Raw genomic sequence first — 14204 nt, 5'->3', positions numbered from 1 at the left:
CTGGAAATGAGAAATTAAGTATCCAATTATTTTAAGTTATTTTTGTATTACTGTATCTTTTAAGAAGCTATAGGAAGATTACTGAAGGATTATTGGGTTGTAGGTTTCCAGTGGTTGCTGGTTATTCTTTGTGAATAGCACTCTAACAATTTCTAGTAGCTGGCATAATTGAATGTTCTAAATTTGCCATAGTTTTTTGCAAGACAATTGCCAAAGAAGGGGGTCATCTTTCTTAATCTCACTTGTATGCTATGCCACTGAAACATCCACTTTAAAAAGTGGATATTGTCACTTCACTGTACTATTTTTATTATATATGCTATTATTAATGCAACTTGAAATTGCAGGTTCTATATCTATGTTTCATCCTTCTCTCAAAACATTCATAAACACTGTTCTCTTTCTATAGGGAGGCCAGTTGGCCAAAATATGTATCTTATTAACGTACTTTTTATTTCAAAATTTACTAGAGAATTTAAATACAACTGTTGATGAGTTTTCTAAAATCTAAGAACTTCTCCTTTAGAAGAATTGGTATCATGCCATAAATAGATCTGCTAAAACAAGTACATTTTTAAATGTAGACAACTTACCTGGATAACTTGTGACTTTGAAGTCATGGGGTTTTTTGTCTTTTTTTTTCTTTGGAGTTGTGTGGGTGTTTTCTGTTTTGTTGTCATCTTACCAGCCTGATTGCTGTCTTTACTTGCTTTTTACAAGTCAGTTCTTGTTTCTCTTAGATTTTTCTACATTTACATGTTAACGTGGGAAACCTTCTCTTTCCCTTTTATTCAAATGTATTCAGATTGCTTCCTGAAGGCCAGAAGAAAGCAACAAAATGTTTCATTATGTGAAATAACACTATCGGGATATTTACGAACAGGGCAACTCAAAAAGGATGGTGAAGATAAGGTGAAATCAGAGGTATCTGATGTCATAAAAAATAGAGGCTCTTGGTCTCCCTCTTCCCCTGAGGAGGTTTGTTACTATATAAATAGTTCCTCTTTTCCAACTTTCTGTGCTACTTAAAGATGCTGACTAAGCTGTTTCAGCACTTTGATCTCCTGCCATGATCAGGCCCTAGCTGTACTTTCATCCTCTTCAAAAGTATTCTCTCCCAGCAGTGAACCTGGCCCTAAGGAAATGAGTATGCAGATTATTATTTTTTTTCTTACTTCATTAAATACTGCCTTGATGGCTGTCTTTATTGAACAAGTAAGTTCATAACCTTAAACAAACCACTGCAAATGAGTACAATGCTTCCCAGCAAAGGGAATAGTTTGGGAGTTACATTTTTGGGACTGGTACTGTTGGATACAAGCCTGATGCATTTTATGTGAAGTACAGGTTTTTGTGAAGGCTTGAACCATGTACATGGTAATAGAGATATGCCTCATGTTTCAGTGCTCTCCCGGCTCCCAGCTCTCCTGCCCAAAAAACAGGGAGTTTGATTCTGTGCCATGTGCCAGCCCTCTGCTTTGGAGATCCCAGTATGGCCGTGTTTGCACTAGACATTGCTGAAATTTGTTTGTCTTGTCCGGATCACTTTTACTCAATCACTGGCTTACACTTTAACACAAAGGGTGTACTATGAGAAGTTTTATCATTGAGGAGACTTTACTCTCTTTGCGTACCCCACAGCATAAATAAAGGTGCTGTCACAAGTAGAGACTCCAGGAAATAGATGATACTCATTAAGGAACTTGAGTTTCTTCTAGTCATTAAGCTTTCAGAGTGCTGTTTTCCATAAGGATATCTCCATAAACATAATTTTCTTTTTGTAAATAGGTTTTTCTGTGCATGGGAAATATCAATCCAAAATAACAATTAGTATATATATCAATAAGATTTGAGTGTTTCCCCTTGTGATCAGAACATGTTGAAATAGCATCAAGAAATGTGAAATGAAGCAATATGAAGGCTTTGTGCATCTCTTCTTAATGGCTTTTTTCAGAGAGGAAATTGTCATCGTTACCTTTGCTGTACAAGAGAGTTATACACAGAAGAATAGAATTCAGGTTTTCTGAAATTCAGTCTTGTCCTCTTTTCAACAGAACACATGATAACTTCCTTATGTTGGTATATTTTGAGGTTTTATAAAGATCCATGACAGTGGCCAGTCTGTATGGGACAATTTATAAGCGGCCACTGTGACAATTTAAGCCTGTAGGCCAAAACCAAGTAACCTGTGTTGGAATGGAATACGAATTTAGTGTTAGCTATGCTGCGTTAACAGTCTGGATTGATGTGGTCTAATTGGCAAGTAGCTTTGCAGTTTTTGTCTTGCTTTCATTGAGGGCTATCTAGTAAAAAAACGTGAAGTAAACTCTGCATATGTGTTCTTAATATAAAGAAGAGGCCATGCTTGTAATTCTGCATGATAGATTATTCTGCTGCATTGTTACCCTGTGTATATATTTTTTTTATTACATTGCTACCATCAAAGCTGTTAATCAAATTTGATTTGTATTAAATCTCTTTTCTTTTGTTTAACAGATGATGTCACTAATATTGCTCAGAAATCCCTCCTTGCTGATGAAAAAGAGAACGTGCTAACAGGACTAGGCATTGTGGTGTGGAAAGTCCCAGTACAAACATACCTAGTGACTTAGCTACTGGCGCTGCTCAGTCTTCACCCCTGTAAGCTAAAATCAAACACCGCTGCCTCAGCAACCTGTGGACAAAAGAAAGGTACTGTGCATTGCAAGCATGTTTGTTGGGTAGAATGAGAATAAATCTACAGTACAGATATGATGTTATCAATTTATTAGAGACAATATGATTTGAAACTTCAAGTTTGAATTTTTTTTTTTAACTGAGCTATATTTTAAACCCAACTAGATTTTGCAGGCAGTAAAATAAACCAAATCTCTACAAAGTTTTTGTCTTTGCTTGAATATGATTTACATAGAGACTTTCTATATTCAGTGAATAAATTTATTGATGATACGAATATTTTCCTACTGAGATTTTTCTTTATTTACTTTGTAAGGCATTCCCCTGCCCATGGCATCTAAAATGTGCGGTACAGAATGTTGTTCAGTGTCCTAAGCTTATCATTTGCTTGCTAACTTGACTGCTGTCTTGCTTCATCTATACCTGTCACCATTAATAAGAAAGACTTTAGTTACTTTTGTCTCAGTTGGATGCTAAGCTTCTTTGATAGACTTTCCAACCTTCTGTTGACTTTTGTGTTTATAGTATACACGTGTCTGGGTGTTCAGAAGGCAGCTATATATACTATGCATAAAACCCCACCACAATATTTTGTTTGCTTCAAGGATCATCTACTATATGGGGAAAATTGTCAGTTTCCTCCTACTGGGAGGAGTTTAGTAAGGATGACAGTTTAACACAGTGCCTAATTCCTGGCTTTTTCATCTTGTGGTAGTCCTGTAGTGGAACTGCAGTGATGATACAGCTACTAGGATTAGAAGTGTTAGGAGAACTGGGCAACCACCACTCTGTGTAACTGTCCTTACTGTGGCAAAATGCCACTGGCCCCTGGAAATGATATTTTAATCAAGATTAATGTTGCAAATATAGTTGAAGTTCATCAATAAACTGTAATGCAGAAAGAAAAGGAAAGCAACAGTAACCCAGGAAATATCGTTTCCTAGTAGATGCTTTGCAGTTTGTGTATTCAAATTGTTGTGCCTCTGCTGCTCATCAATCTTGCCATTATATTTGATATAGTGCATAATGAAAACTTACTTTTCATTTCTGAATGGAAGGGTAAAGTATGACCTTAAGTAAGGCAAGTGTTATGGGTAATGACATCTGTAGAGTGCATGATCATTACTGAAAAATTAATGAAGAAGGAAAGAGTAAAGTGAACAATACAGGGTATAAAACATGCCTTAGGGTCTGTCTGGGTAGTATTTGCTTGTCATCTTTGACACTCAAATACAGCTAATAGTTGATTAGTATCTTTGATTTTAATGCTTCAGAGAATTTCTTTGCAGTATAGTCATTATAAAGTAACATTCAGAGTGAAAAAATATGTCTCAAGTAGTTTGGTGTTCATTAACTAACTTTTACTATAGAGAATAATTATAATAACTAAGTTTGTTTTGGGGGCAACAGATAAACTAATGTGACCCTAAATTTTCTCCTCTGTAATTGGGAGGGCAGCCCAACATTTACTTCTGATTGGGTTTAACTCTTTAGGGAAAATGCATGAGAAGCTTCAGTCATAGATGTATATGGAAAAAATAATCTTTGTGTCTACTTAAAAATAACAGAAAGTAGATGATGCTGATTTTGAGAAGAATTAAAATGCTGAACTCTAAAACTAGCTGTTGAATATTATAATTTGGCTCTCTGCTAAGGTGCATGTGTTTTGATTTTTAAATTTCAAAGGAATGCTATTTAAAGTTATGCTTTTCCCCCTCTGTTGTCCTTCAGTCTGTCCTGTTCCTGTACATCCAAACAGTTGAACATAGATTAACAGATTGATTTAGACTTAATATTTTATTTAGGTGACTCTGCATAATGAAAATGAAATGCTTAAAACATGAGTCTTCAACAACTAATGTATTTTGGAAAGTGATTTTTGTCACATGCAAATTATCTATAAGGATAATTCCTATTGGAACTAGCTTATGAAAATTTGAGCAGAGGGATTTCATCCTCTGGATTGCTTATGCACATTTGCCGAATGCTACAGGGAAAAAACCTCCCTATCTGGTCCCTAGCTTGTCTTACTTGATTAGTCATATTTCTTGAATATTAATTTATTTGGCTAGACTGTTTCTGATATCTCCAAACTATCTCTTTGGAACAGTTCTGTAAACACAAACATTCTTGCAGGTATGGGTGGACACTTTGCTTTAGTGGAAGACTGGCTACTTCTGTGAAAAATCAGGATTACTTCAGTGTGTTGGGTATAGAGCCAGGCACATTTTTAAAATGGCTCTTTGTTTGTTTTGCTGACTGATCATGAAATCTACCAAAATTGATCTTTTCCCCCTCTCTTTAAATTTACATAAATTAAATAACAGAAATTAAGATAAACTTTGGTATTACTGTCATATTTGCAATTTTTTTCTTAACATCCTTTGAACAATCTGTATTCAGTGATCCTCTGTATAAACATTACTTCTGTTCCCTGCCATGTAACTACAGATCTATTACTCTTCAAACAGAGAAAACAAGTACTATGACATACTTGCATAGAATAGTTTCTCGTACTTAGAAATATAAGAAGGTAATACATTTGAGTAGCTGGTAGCTGTACAGCTGCTGGCAGAATTCCCACGCGTCTTTTACCGTTAGATAAGTCTGTGGCTGGTAATGGTTGTGTTGAGATAAGATAGGTAATGTTTCTGAGCAAGTTTTTCTGCTACCTTGGAAAGGTCTTTCATATATGTGAGACTCACTGCCTGACACTGAGCAGAACAGATCTTCAGTCTGTTATGAAGATCCTTGTATATTCATAAATGAGTATGAATTAAAAAGAAGGTATGAACTATAGCCTACATGATATGCATTCAATAAGTAATAGTGAGAGACCATGAAGTTGGCAGTTTTGATAATCCTTTAGGATATACTGTCCTTGTGCTTTTTTTTTTTTTTTTAATAAATAGGCTTTCTCACGGTTATGGTCATCTCTAGCTTTTTGTAAGTTTTTCACAGCTCTTACATTAATTTATAACTTCAATAGCTCTGAATGATGTGTTGTGAATATTAAATAGCATTGATAATGTGCTTTGATTGTGGCAATATAGGGGGGGTGGGGGAGACGTGTTTTATGCATAGCATTGTATAAAAGTTGATTTCCAGGAGAATTGTCTTCAAGAACACTACCTCAACACCTGAAACTTATCCTTTCCGAAGGAAGCCCATCCTGTGCACATACACACAGATTATACATATTTATGTTAACTATATTATGGGGTTCTTTGTATTACAAGTAGTCTTAAGCAAAAAAAAATATTTTAAAATGTGCCTTTATCCGTTTCTGTGTTATAATTAACTTGGACAATAACAATCGATTTCAAGTTGTTGCTCAGTGCTGCACTTTTATAATAAAGTACTCTAGGGTAGCATAATGCATTATTTTGAGGAAAGCTTTTTATCATACTTTTTTTTTTTTTTAATCCATGGAGACCTTTCTGCTCCTGTTCTGCCTTGTGTGATCTTTTTGCACATGCTATATTTTACATAAGATTTGGAGTCAGTGTGCCTGAGAAATGCTACATACTGGAACACTTCCATCTCCCAGCTGAGTTCACTTTTTATTTAGTGTGGACTGTGTTCTGTGTTTGTGTCAAAACCTAAACTTCAACAGAAGTAGAAAGTATACCTCAAGTTTGCTTGAAAAGTTACTTCAGATGTGAACATATTTACTTGAATCATATTAATTAACATTTCCTATTCAAAAATGAATTAGTAGCTCTTGTGTGTGTTGGTTATAGCAGGAAACAGAAATGAGGAAAGCAAAATACGAGGAAGAATTAATGTCTCATAGGACCGTACATGTGAGTATAGAAACTGAATTGACTAAAACAGACCGTCAGCCCAGCAATGCTAGTTAGCAAATACAATCCACAACAATGAAGAAAGAAACCTTTTCCTTGGGTCTGGATGGAGCAGAGTAGCATAAATATACTTTGGAACTGCAGGATTGACCAACAACAATCTAATTTGTGTTGAAAAATTGCTTGCTCATCAGAGATTTTAATTTGAAGATACAGGATTAGCATAGGGTACTAGATGGTGTCATTTTCAGGTGTTCTTCTAAGTTCTGTTTTATTCACTTTTGATCTTGAAGAAACACATTTTGTCAGTTGTGAAGTCTGAAACTTACTTCAGTGATTGAATCTCTGTCATGCTCTTTACCTGAATTATTTTTAGATATTTAGAGATTGTAGCCAAACTAACAAACAGATGTATTAAGCATTTCATGTCTGGAAAAAACCCACCATATTATCAAAACCAGAAGTCTTACTGGCTATTGAAATTTCATCACGTTTATCATTACAGCGCCCTGCCCTGAGGACAGTACTTGTTCATGGTCCGGGAAGAATTCTCTCTAGTTAAACTTCAGGAAAGGGGCATAAGAGAAGCTGACAAGTCAAGTTTAAGAGTGTGACAGACTAGTGTATGTCTGAGGGGGATTCCGATGTAGAGAGAATGATGGTGTTTTCAGGTGTGCTCTGAAGTCAGGATCATCAGGGATGCAAATCTGTGTTTAGTCCTGAAGGTGACCAAGATGGAAAATGTTGACGAGTGGAGAGGATCAGAATTAATTAAATCGTTTGAGTAAGAGAAAAGTTTAAATTTGATTAATTGGCAGCTTCTGAACATGGTGCTGTGCAAGCTTGATAAGCCTCTTAGCCACAACCCTGCTAGCCTGTGCACCACTTCCTGCTATTAAAACCAAAGTAAAAGTCTGGGGGAGGGAAATAAATTCTGGTTAGCTTATGTGAAATCTAGCTTAAAATTAAGAAATGCAAAGGGGAATCAGGTGGAGGAATACACTGAGATGTAAATGACCAGTGTCCAATCTGTAGCAGAGACATTTCTATTGCCTCATTGAGGAGCTTGCCTTTCTGTATCGAGGAAGTACTTTATTGCCTTCTGGTTGTTTCAAACAAGAGGTGGAACAGAATACAAAAGATTTGCAGAACGTTGCTATGCTTCTGAGACTTAACCTGGTATTATTTGCCTTTGGGATCAGTTGCACTTTATTTTGTCTGTTCAACAGTGGCTGTTTAATATTTCTGTTCTTTTCAGAAAACTGTGGAAAGCTGACTTCCCATCGTTCTCGAGTAAACTTGCATTAAACTGCTTGCAAGAGCACTCTTGGGTTGTAACAAGTCGTAACAATTTCCTGCACAAGCATAATTTTATATTTCCACAACCTTACATTTAGTGATCTATATGTGAATAAGTTTTTTTGAAGTTAATAAAAGTCAATGAAAGAAGAGGTGGAGAACAGTTTCCAGGTGTACTGGCTGTTATTACAACCCAAGAAAAAAAAGAGAAATTTGGTAGTAGAAGGGAAGTGGAGAGTATTTGGGCATTTCAATTACCTTCCAGTGATCAATCTAAGATTTAAAAGCAGACCTTCTAGTCAGGACAGTGAAAGGAAGCCCATTCCCTAGCTATTTGCTGGTGAAGACCTGCATATCTCAAAGGAAACATCTAGTAATTTCCCATCCTTAATCCCCTACATTTGGGAAGTGTTAGTGAAAATCTTTATGATTTGACGTTTCCAGATTTTTACTGCTACAAAAGTAATAAAGAGTAGATGTTTGTAGCTTAGCCATTTGAATTGATATTCCCTGGGAGGGGAAAGAACATGGTCACACTTGAGAGCTCCCAGTTTTCATGTTTTTCACTGAAACAGGTAGTGCTTCAGCATTCTCCCTTTCCTGTACAAGGGCTGTGTATCCAGGTAACAACTAAATCTTAATTTGTGTCTAACTTTCAGCTCCCATTTTATCATTTTTTCTTCTTCCTTTTCTGATATGCACTTGTCTTCCTTTACTTTCTTCTGTCTTTGAGAACTGGTGGTTGTGAGGAAAGGATTCTGCAGATAGGAGTATTATTTGACAGCAGATAGGACTGTTATTTAGACTAGTTGTAAGTGGCCTACATAACTGAGAAGATTAGCTCTCTCTCTTCCTTTATTAGAGCCTTCTTAAGCAGGCTCCATTCTGGTAGTCTGTTCCCCAGGGTATATGCCTTCCACCCCCACCCACCCACACTTTTCTGTTTTGGAAACAGCTAGTCAAAGTTTTGCTAGTATAGCTTTGCTATTTAAGCAGTGGAAAACTGCACTGTTACTGCCATAGCTGTGCTAAGTTCAACCTTAAAGCAAAATCTTGTTCAGAGATTCACCTCGAGTTTAGGGAGATGATGGGTGATGTGCAAAGAATATTTCTTCTGGCAATACCGATTTCCATGTTTTTCCAATGAGTCTTCATTAAGGCTAAGTGTACCTCTAAAGTCACTGCCAGGACCCTAACTTTTGAGGTTTCCTTCTGCCACCTCTTTTTAGGGTATGAGGTAGGGAGGGGTACAGAACTGAATACTAAGATCGATTCATAGCAGAAATTTTATGGGTGTTAATGTATTTTTACACAACTGGACACAAAGTTAGGATTTCTACCTGTGTCCTATTTACATGATAATGCAACCTCAATAAAGATTTTTGTCCATGGTCAAAGATGATTTACAGAACCATTTAGACCTCGCAGAGAATGGCCTGCTTTGTGGGCACCGTAGGAAGGAGGTTGTGTTCTAAGGAATGAAGTGTAAGAGTCTTTTAATTCAACTGCAGGGACTCCTGGAAGCTTTGGGTGACATGTGACACATCTTGGCCTGAACTTTACATAAAATGCTGTACCATCTTAATGCTTTACTCACTGAAACAGTATACTGAAATGAAAACAATTTTTTCCAATGAAGGGAAAATGTTATATAGGTAAAAGGGATAAGGATGTTTTCCTCAGAGTGAACAACGAATCACTTTTTAATTCCCCTAAGTGACCAAAACAGCCTGACTATGACAGCATTCAGCAATTTGAGATACACTGCCAACTGTATCAACCCCCTTAAGATGGACGCTCAGCTTGCTTACTAGTAAGCTCAAAATTGCATGTACAAGTAATGTCTGTTCTGTGTCTAACCATTTTTTCAAATTTAGGAAGCTTTATTTCCATATACATATATAATATATATGTTTGTGTGCATAGAAATTAATCAAAGCTTCAAAATACTTTGCGATGGTGTAATCTGGGCAGCAGTCAGGCTTGTAGTCTATAGTGGCTTGTCACATAATTCTGGAGTTTTGTATTTATATCTAATTGCATGTTTCTCTCTTTCTAAGCTGAATTATGACAGAATGTGTCTTTTTTTAACATTCTGTAGAAGCTATCCTGAAAATCATGATTTTGATACATGTATCTGAATAAAAATATTTTATGCAAGTCTTCATGGCCACCACATTCAACTCTAAGCATCTTCGGAAAGAATATTCATGCTTCTGATGGCCAACTTGCCAAAAACCTTTCCAAAAAGCCTGGCAGAGTTTGAATAAAATTTGCTGACAGTTACCAGAGGGATATTTTATTGGTAGTCTTCTCACGGTGCTGAAGCATTTTCAGTTTGTGAATATTGGAGGATGGTTCAACAAAGAAAGTCTTCAGATCACAAAGTTTCTCCTCTGTGCTTTTCTTGTGCTGCTTTGTGCCTGTCTCCGTTCTGCTTAAGTTCAGAAAGAGATGAAATTTTGCCTCCAGGCTCTTGCTGTATTACTATCGAGCTGTGCTTTTTACTGGCTGCGTTTTTACTGTGCATTTTACTCCCTTTTGGAATTTAGACAGTTGAGAGAGGAAAGAAGCTATTGTCTGGTTGAAATATCCAGTTTAAATATTTTATCCGAGGCGATTCAGTTGCATCAGCCAGTCACCAGACTGACTTAAACTCTGTTTGCTCTAATGAACATTCACTCAAATATCAATACTTGAAATACCAACATTATCTGGCTGATTATCAGAGCACTGTTATGAGAAAGTTAACAGATCTTGTGAGAGAATTAGTTTTGTGGGTTGCTAAACTGACTGATTCCTGCCAACTAACAATTAGGAACTTTTTCTAGGTTCTCATAAGTCTTGTTTTCATAACCCCTGTTCAGTCTCTCATATTTTAGTATTGTCCTCAGGATGTCTTTCTGAGGTAGGCAAGTGTAATACCTCTTTTACTGGAGATTAAGTAATTTGTTCAAGGTTGTACAAGGAGTCTGTGAAAGAACCATAGATCCATCAAGCCTTAGCCCAGTTGTGGCCCATAAAATAATCTTTATTATTATCATTATGCAGTTAGATTTGAAATTAGATTTGTATGTGGGGTGTCTTACTTCAAGAATGTTGAAGTTGAGCAGGAGTCCTTAATAAAGCAATTAAACATAAGTTTGAGGTCCTAAATCCCAGAGCACAGGGACATGCTCTTGGGGATTCTGTTGACTCTTCAAAATTTAAGCAACAGCACCACCAGCTCTGTACTGTATATATTTATCTTGATCTCAGGAACCAAGGAACTTAACTTTAAGGTGGAGTGTGATGGCACCTTTGGCAAAATGAAGCATGTTTGTTGTGGTTTTTTTTTAATCAGTCTTCCTGTATTACTGGAATAGGCCAACATCTTCATTTTGACTAAGAGTCCTGATTTTAAGGAGATTTGTTGAAGTTAAGCTGCCCCTTGGTAGGTGAGGAAGTTTTGTCATTAACCTGCTCAGTGTTATAATTTTCTTTATTTTGCTGACCAGTATGCTCATGCTGCTCTGCACATAGCAGTGTATATCTTCTGCAATGGAGTAGTAAGGTGGGAATGTGGGCTGGCTAGCACAATATGAGTTAGCTTGCAGGTTTAGTAAACGTGATTAATTGCACACACTAATTATTGAGATCAGAGATGGTGGAATCAAATCACACGGTCTCTGTTTGCTTCACTGTTCAGCTGGTAACGAGATCACATCCAGATATGCCTTTTCTCCTCCTTACATATACTTGATCTCTCAAGTCTATTCTATTGATTTACAAAACAATAAAGTAAATATTGAACATTCAGTGAAGTGTTGGACTACCCTAGTTTTTATCCCACTGAGGTTCCACCTCTCTCTTGAGTCATGAAACTGGGAATCTGAACCTCTCTCCCTGAGCCTGTCAGTTGTCTTGCACATTTTCTACTCCGCTCTCATCCCTGAATTTTTCATTTTTCCAGTCTCAGGTTTTAAATATTCTAGCTCTTTACAATACAAATAATAATAGTGATGGTTTAAAAAAAAAATATCCAAATGAACTTTCCTTTAAAAATCAGATACATAATTAAACAAAGGTGGACCAGTATAATCCAAAAGCCTAAATTTGGCAGGATGATTAATCTGTGGGTTGTCAGTGGCAGTGAGTAGAGACAGGAATCTGTCTCTGTATTTGCCATTTATCTAGCCCAACTGGAAAACACTACAACTTTCCCTTTCTTCTTGTTTCTGTTTTTGCTTTTAAGTACTGTGCATTAAAGGGAGTACTGCTCCTCAGTGGAAGCACAGGGGTCTCCCTGCATCACACCCAGGGTACAAACGGAAGGGTAGGAGGCTGGACATGCATTGTACTACACAGCAGGTGTCTTGTCAGGTCTCCTGTGTATGCTCAAAAGAAAGGAATTGCCACAGAGATCAGAGGAACGGCTTTGCCTAGAGCTGACTCTCTCGAGCTACACTTAACCCACCACCCTAAAGGGCTCCAACTGTGTAACAGAGCTGAGTTTGGAAGGCTGTGGAAGGGAGGGTTTTGTTTTATCATTTTTAGTCACATTTGAACTTCTTGTGCTACTTTTTTATTATTATTATTTTATGTGTGTCACAGGACTGCTATTTTTAACATTTTGTCTCTTAATATGGCTAGTAAGTTGGTTGTAATGCTTAATCCACAAGATAGTGCTACAATTGAAATTGGGTAAATATTAATGAAGAATGATAATTCATTGAAGCCAGTGAATATATATATATACACAATATTTTTTTTTTACTTTAAAGGCCTGGGATCAAGCTCATAATTTTTTGAAAAAGGATTTGGTTCAAGCGTTTACTAACTTCTAGTACATTAAAGTGTTGTGTAGCGCAGAGGGAGTTGCAGAGTACATCAGTGTAGGGTCTTGAAGGGGTCAGCAGAGCTGGGGGGCAGGTATGTTGCAGCAGCGGTTTGAAGGAGATCTGGGTCACTCCCTCTCCTCAGAGGGGCTGTATTCGAGCCACTTTTCTGCGTGAAGACTATGCAATATTGTATAGTGAGACATCTGTACTGCTCACTGGGCTCTGCACAGTTACAAACAAGCTGTGGTGTTGTGCAAACATTCGTTGTGTATATTTGCTTTGTTTTGCCATCCCATTATGTGAATTTGATATTTTTGATTGTTCTCTACTGTTCCAGTAGATTTGACATGAGCAGCTGTAGCGATTTGAGGAGGTGATAAATTTCAGGCTGTCAGATGGGAGTCTTATGTTTGAGGTTAGCATTTTTGCACCCAAAAGGTTGCATTACTGTTGCTTGGCAGTGGAAAGGCAGTTGTCTGTAGTCACAGTAAATAGTCCACTCAAAGTTAATGTTTTTGAACTGGTTCTTCAGTTGCCCTCAAAAAGAATCCATAAAATCAGAGACCTGTTGTTCCTTTAAACCCTTTTCCATCATGTGACTGTTCTGTGGTTCCTGTTCTAAATAATTTGCAAGGATTACTGCAGATACTGTCCATTCTGTAAATAGCTTTAACACAGATTTTAAAACAATTGTGTACCTAATGAGTTCAAATTACTCTTGGTGACTAAACGCATATGTGATTCCTTCCCTTCCCCCTGCCTTGTCCTCTTCAGCTCAAGCACTGCCTTTTACTTGTGACAATCTTTTGTAAATTGAGCTAGGTTGTTTGTTGTTTGGTTGTGGTTTTTTTTTTTTTGAATGGGCTGCTATGTTCTTTGACTGGAGTGAACCATTAATGTACTGGATTCTATTCAATGGCCTGCAGTATTACCAATTAAAATAATAATTCAGTGTTACATGGGTCTTCGTACTAGGTATACATATATTTGAATGTGTGTATAGAGTTTAAATGAGTTTGATACACTTTTTTTTTTTTTGATGGTAAGAAGTCACTTGGAAATATATTTTATTTGCATGTATTTTAACAGATGTATATATGACACAGGCAACCAATTCATTTAAGAGAAAATGTATACATTGGTGAAATTCACTCTGAAACTTGCCAAACTCTAGTTCTGTCAGCTGCTCTGTAACAGGCTGGAAGGCAGTGATTTGTGAAGGGATGTTAAAGCATGGGTACTGCTTCCTGGGGCAATAAGAATTTTCTGAAAGGCTATGTATGGGGTCACAGAATCTCAGCAGATCACCTTTCCTGAGGTGTCATTGAAAAAAAGTGTAATAACTGCATTCATTATTGACAGAAGAGCTAAGTGGCATAACAACACTGAAAAATGCTTAGAGTTTCTCGGTGATTGCTTTCCATATAGTTTGGACCTATAGGTGTCTTGTTATGAAAGCAAGAATGCCTCAGGACTGTAGGCTGTGAATCTGCAAAAATGAACATGGAGCTATTAGTTAACAATACAAATGTCTGCCTTTGTATTTCCCCCAAAAAATCACAAGTGGCACTTACAAAAATGTTCCTCTGTGGGGAAATTCTGC

At 36.9% G+C, this 14204-nt stretch overlaps 1 protein-coding gene across 7 annotated transcripts in view; it reads left to right on the top strand.

Moving 5' to 3' along the window:
- Positions 1-14204, top strand: part of JAKMIP1 (janus kinase and microtubule interacting protein 1) — a 249911-nt gene that overhangs the window by 51680 nt on the left and 184027 nt on the right. For 5 of the 7 annotated variants that reach the window (XM_056338882.1, XM_056338874.1, XM_056338883.1 and 2 more), the window contains exon 2: positions 2497-2691. The gene's annotated coding sequence lies outside the window, so the exon portion shown is untranslated. Of the gene's footprint in view, positions 1-805; positions 979-2496; positions 2692-5363; positions 5464-14204 lie in introns of those variants that run through there. The other 2 variants (XM_056338881.1, XM_056338880.1) reach the window with 2 other exon arrangements.

Source organism: Falco biarmicus, chromosome 1 (genome assembly GCF_023638135.1).
Source record: "Falco biarmicus isolate bFalBia1 chromosome 1, bFalBia1.pri, whole genome shotgun sequence".
Classification (NCBI taxonomy): Eukaryota; Metazoa; Chordata; class Aves; order Falconiformes; family Falconidae; genus Falco; species Falco biarmicus.
Note: the sequence above shows the minus strand (reverse complement) of the source record. Positions and strands in the feature narration are given on the sequence as shown.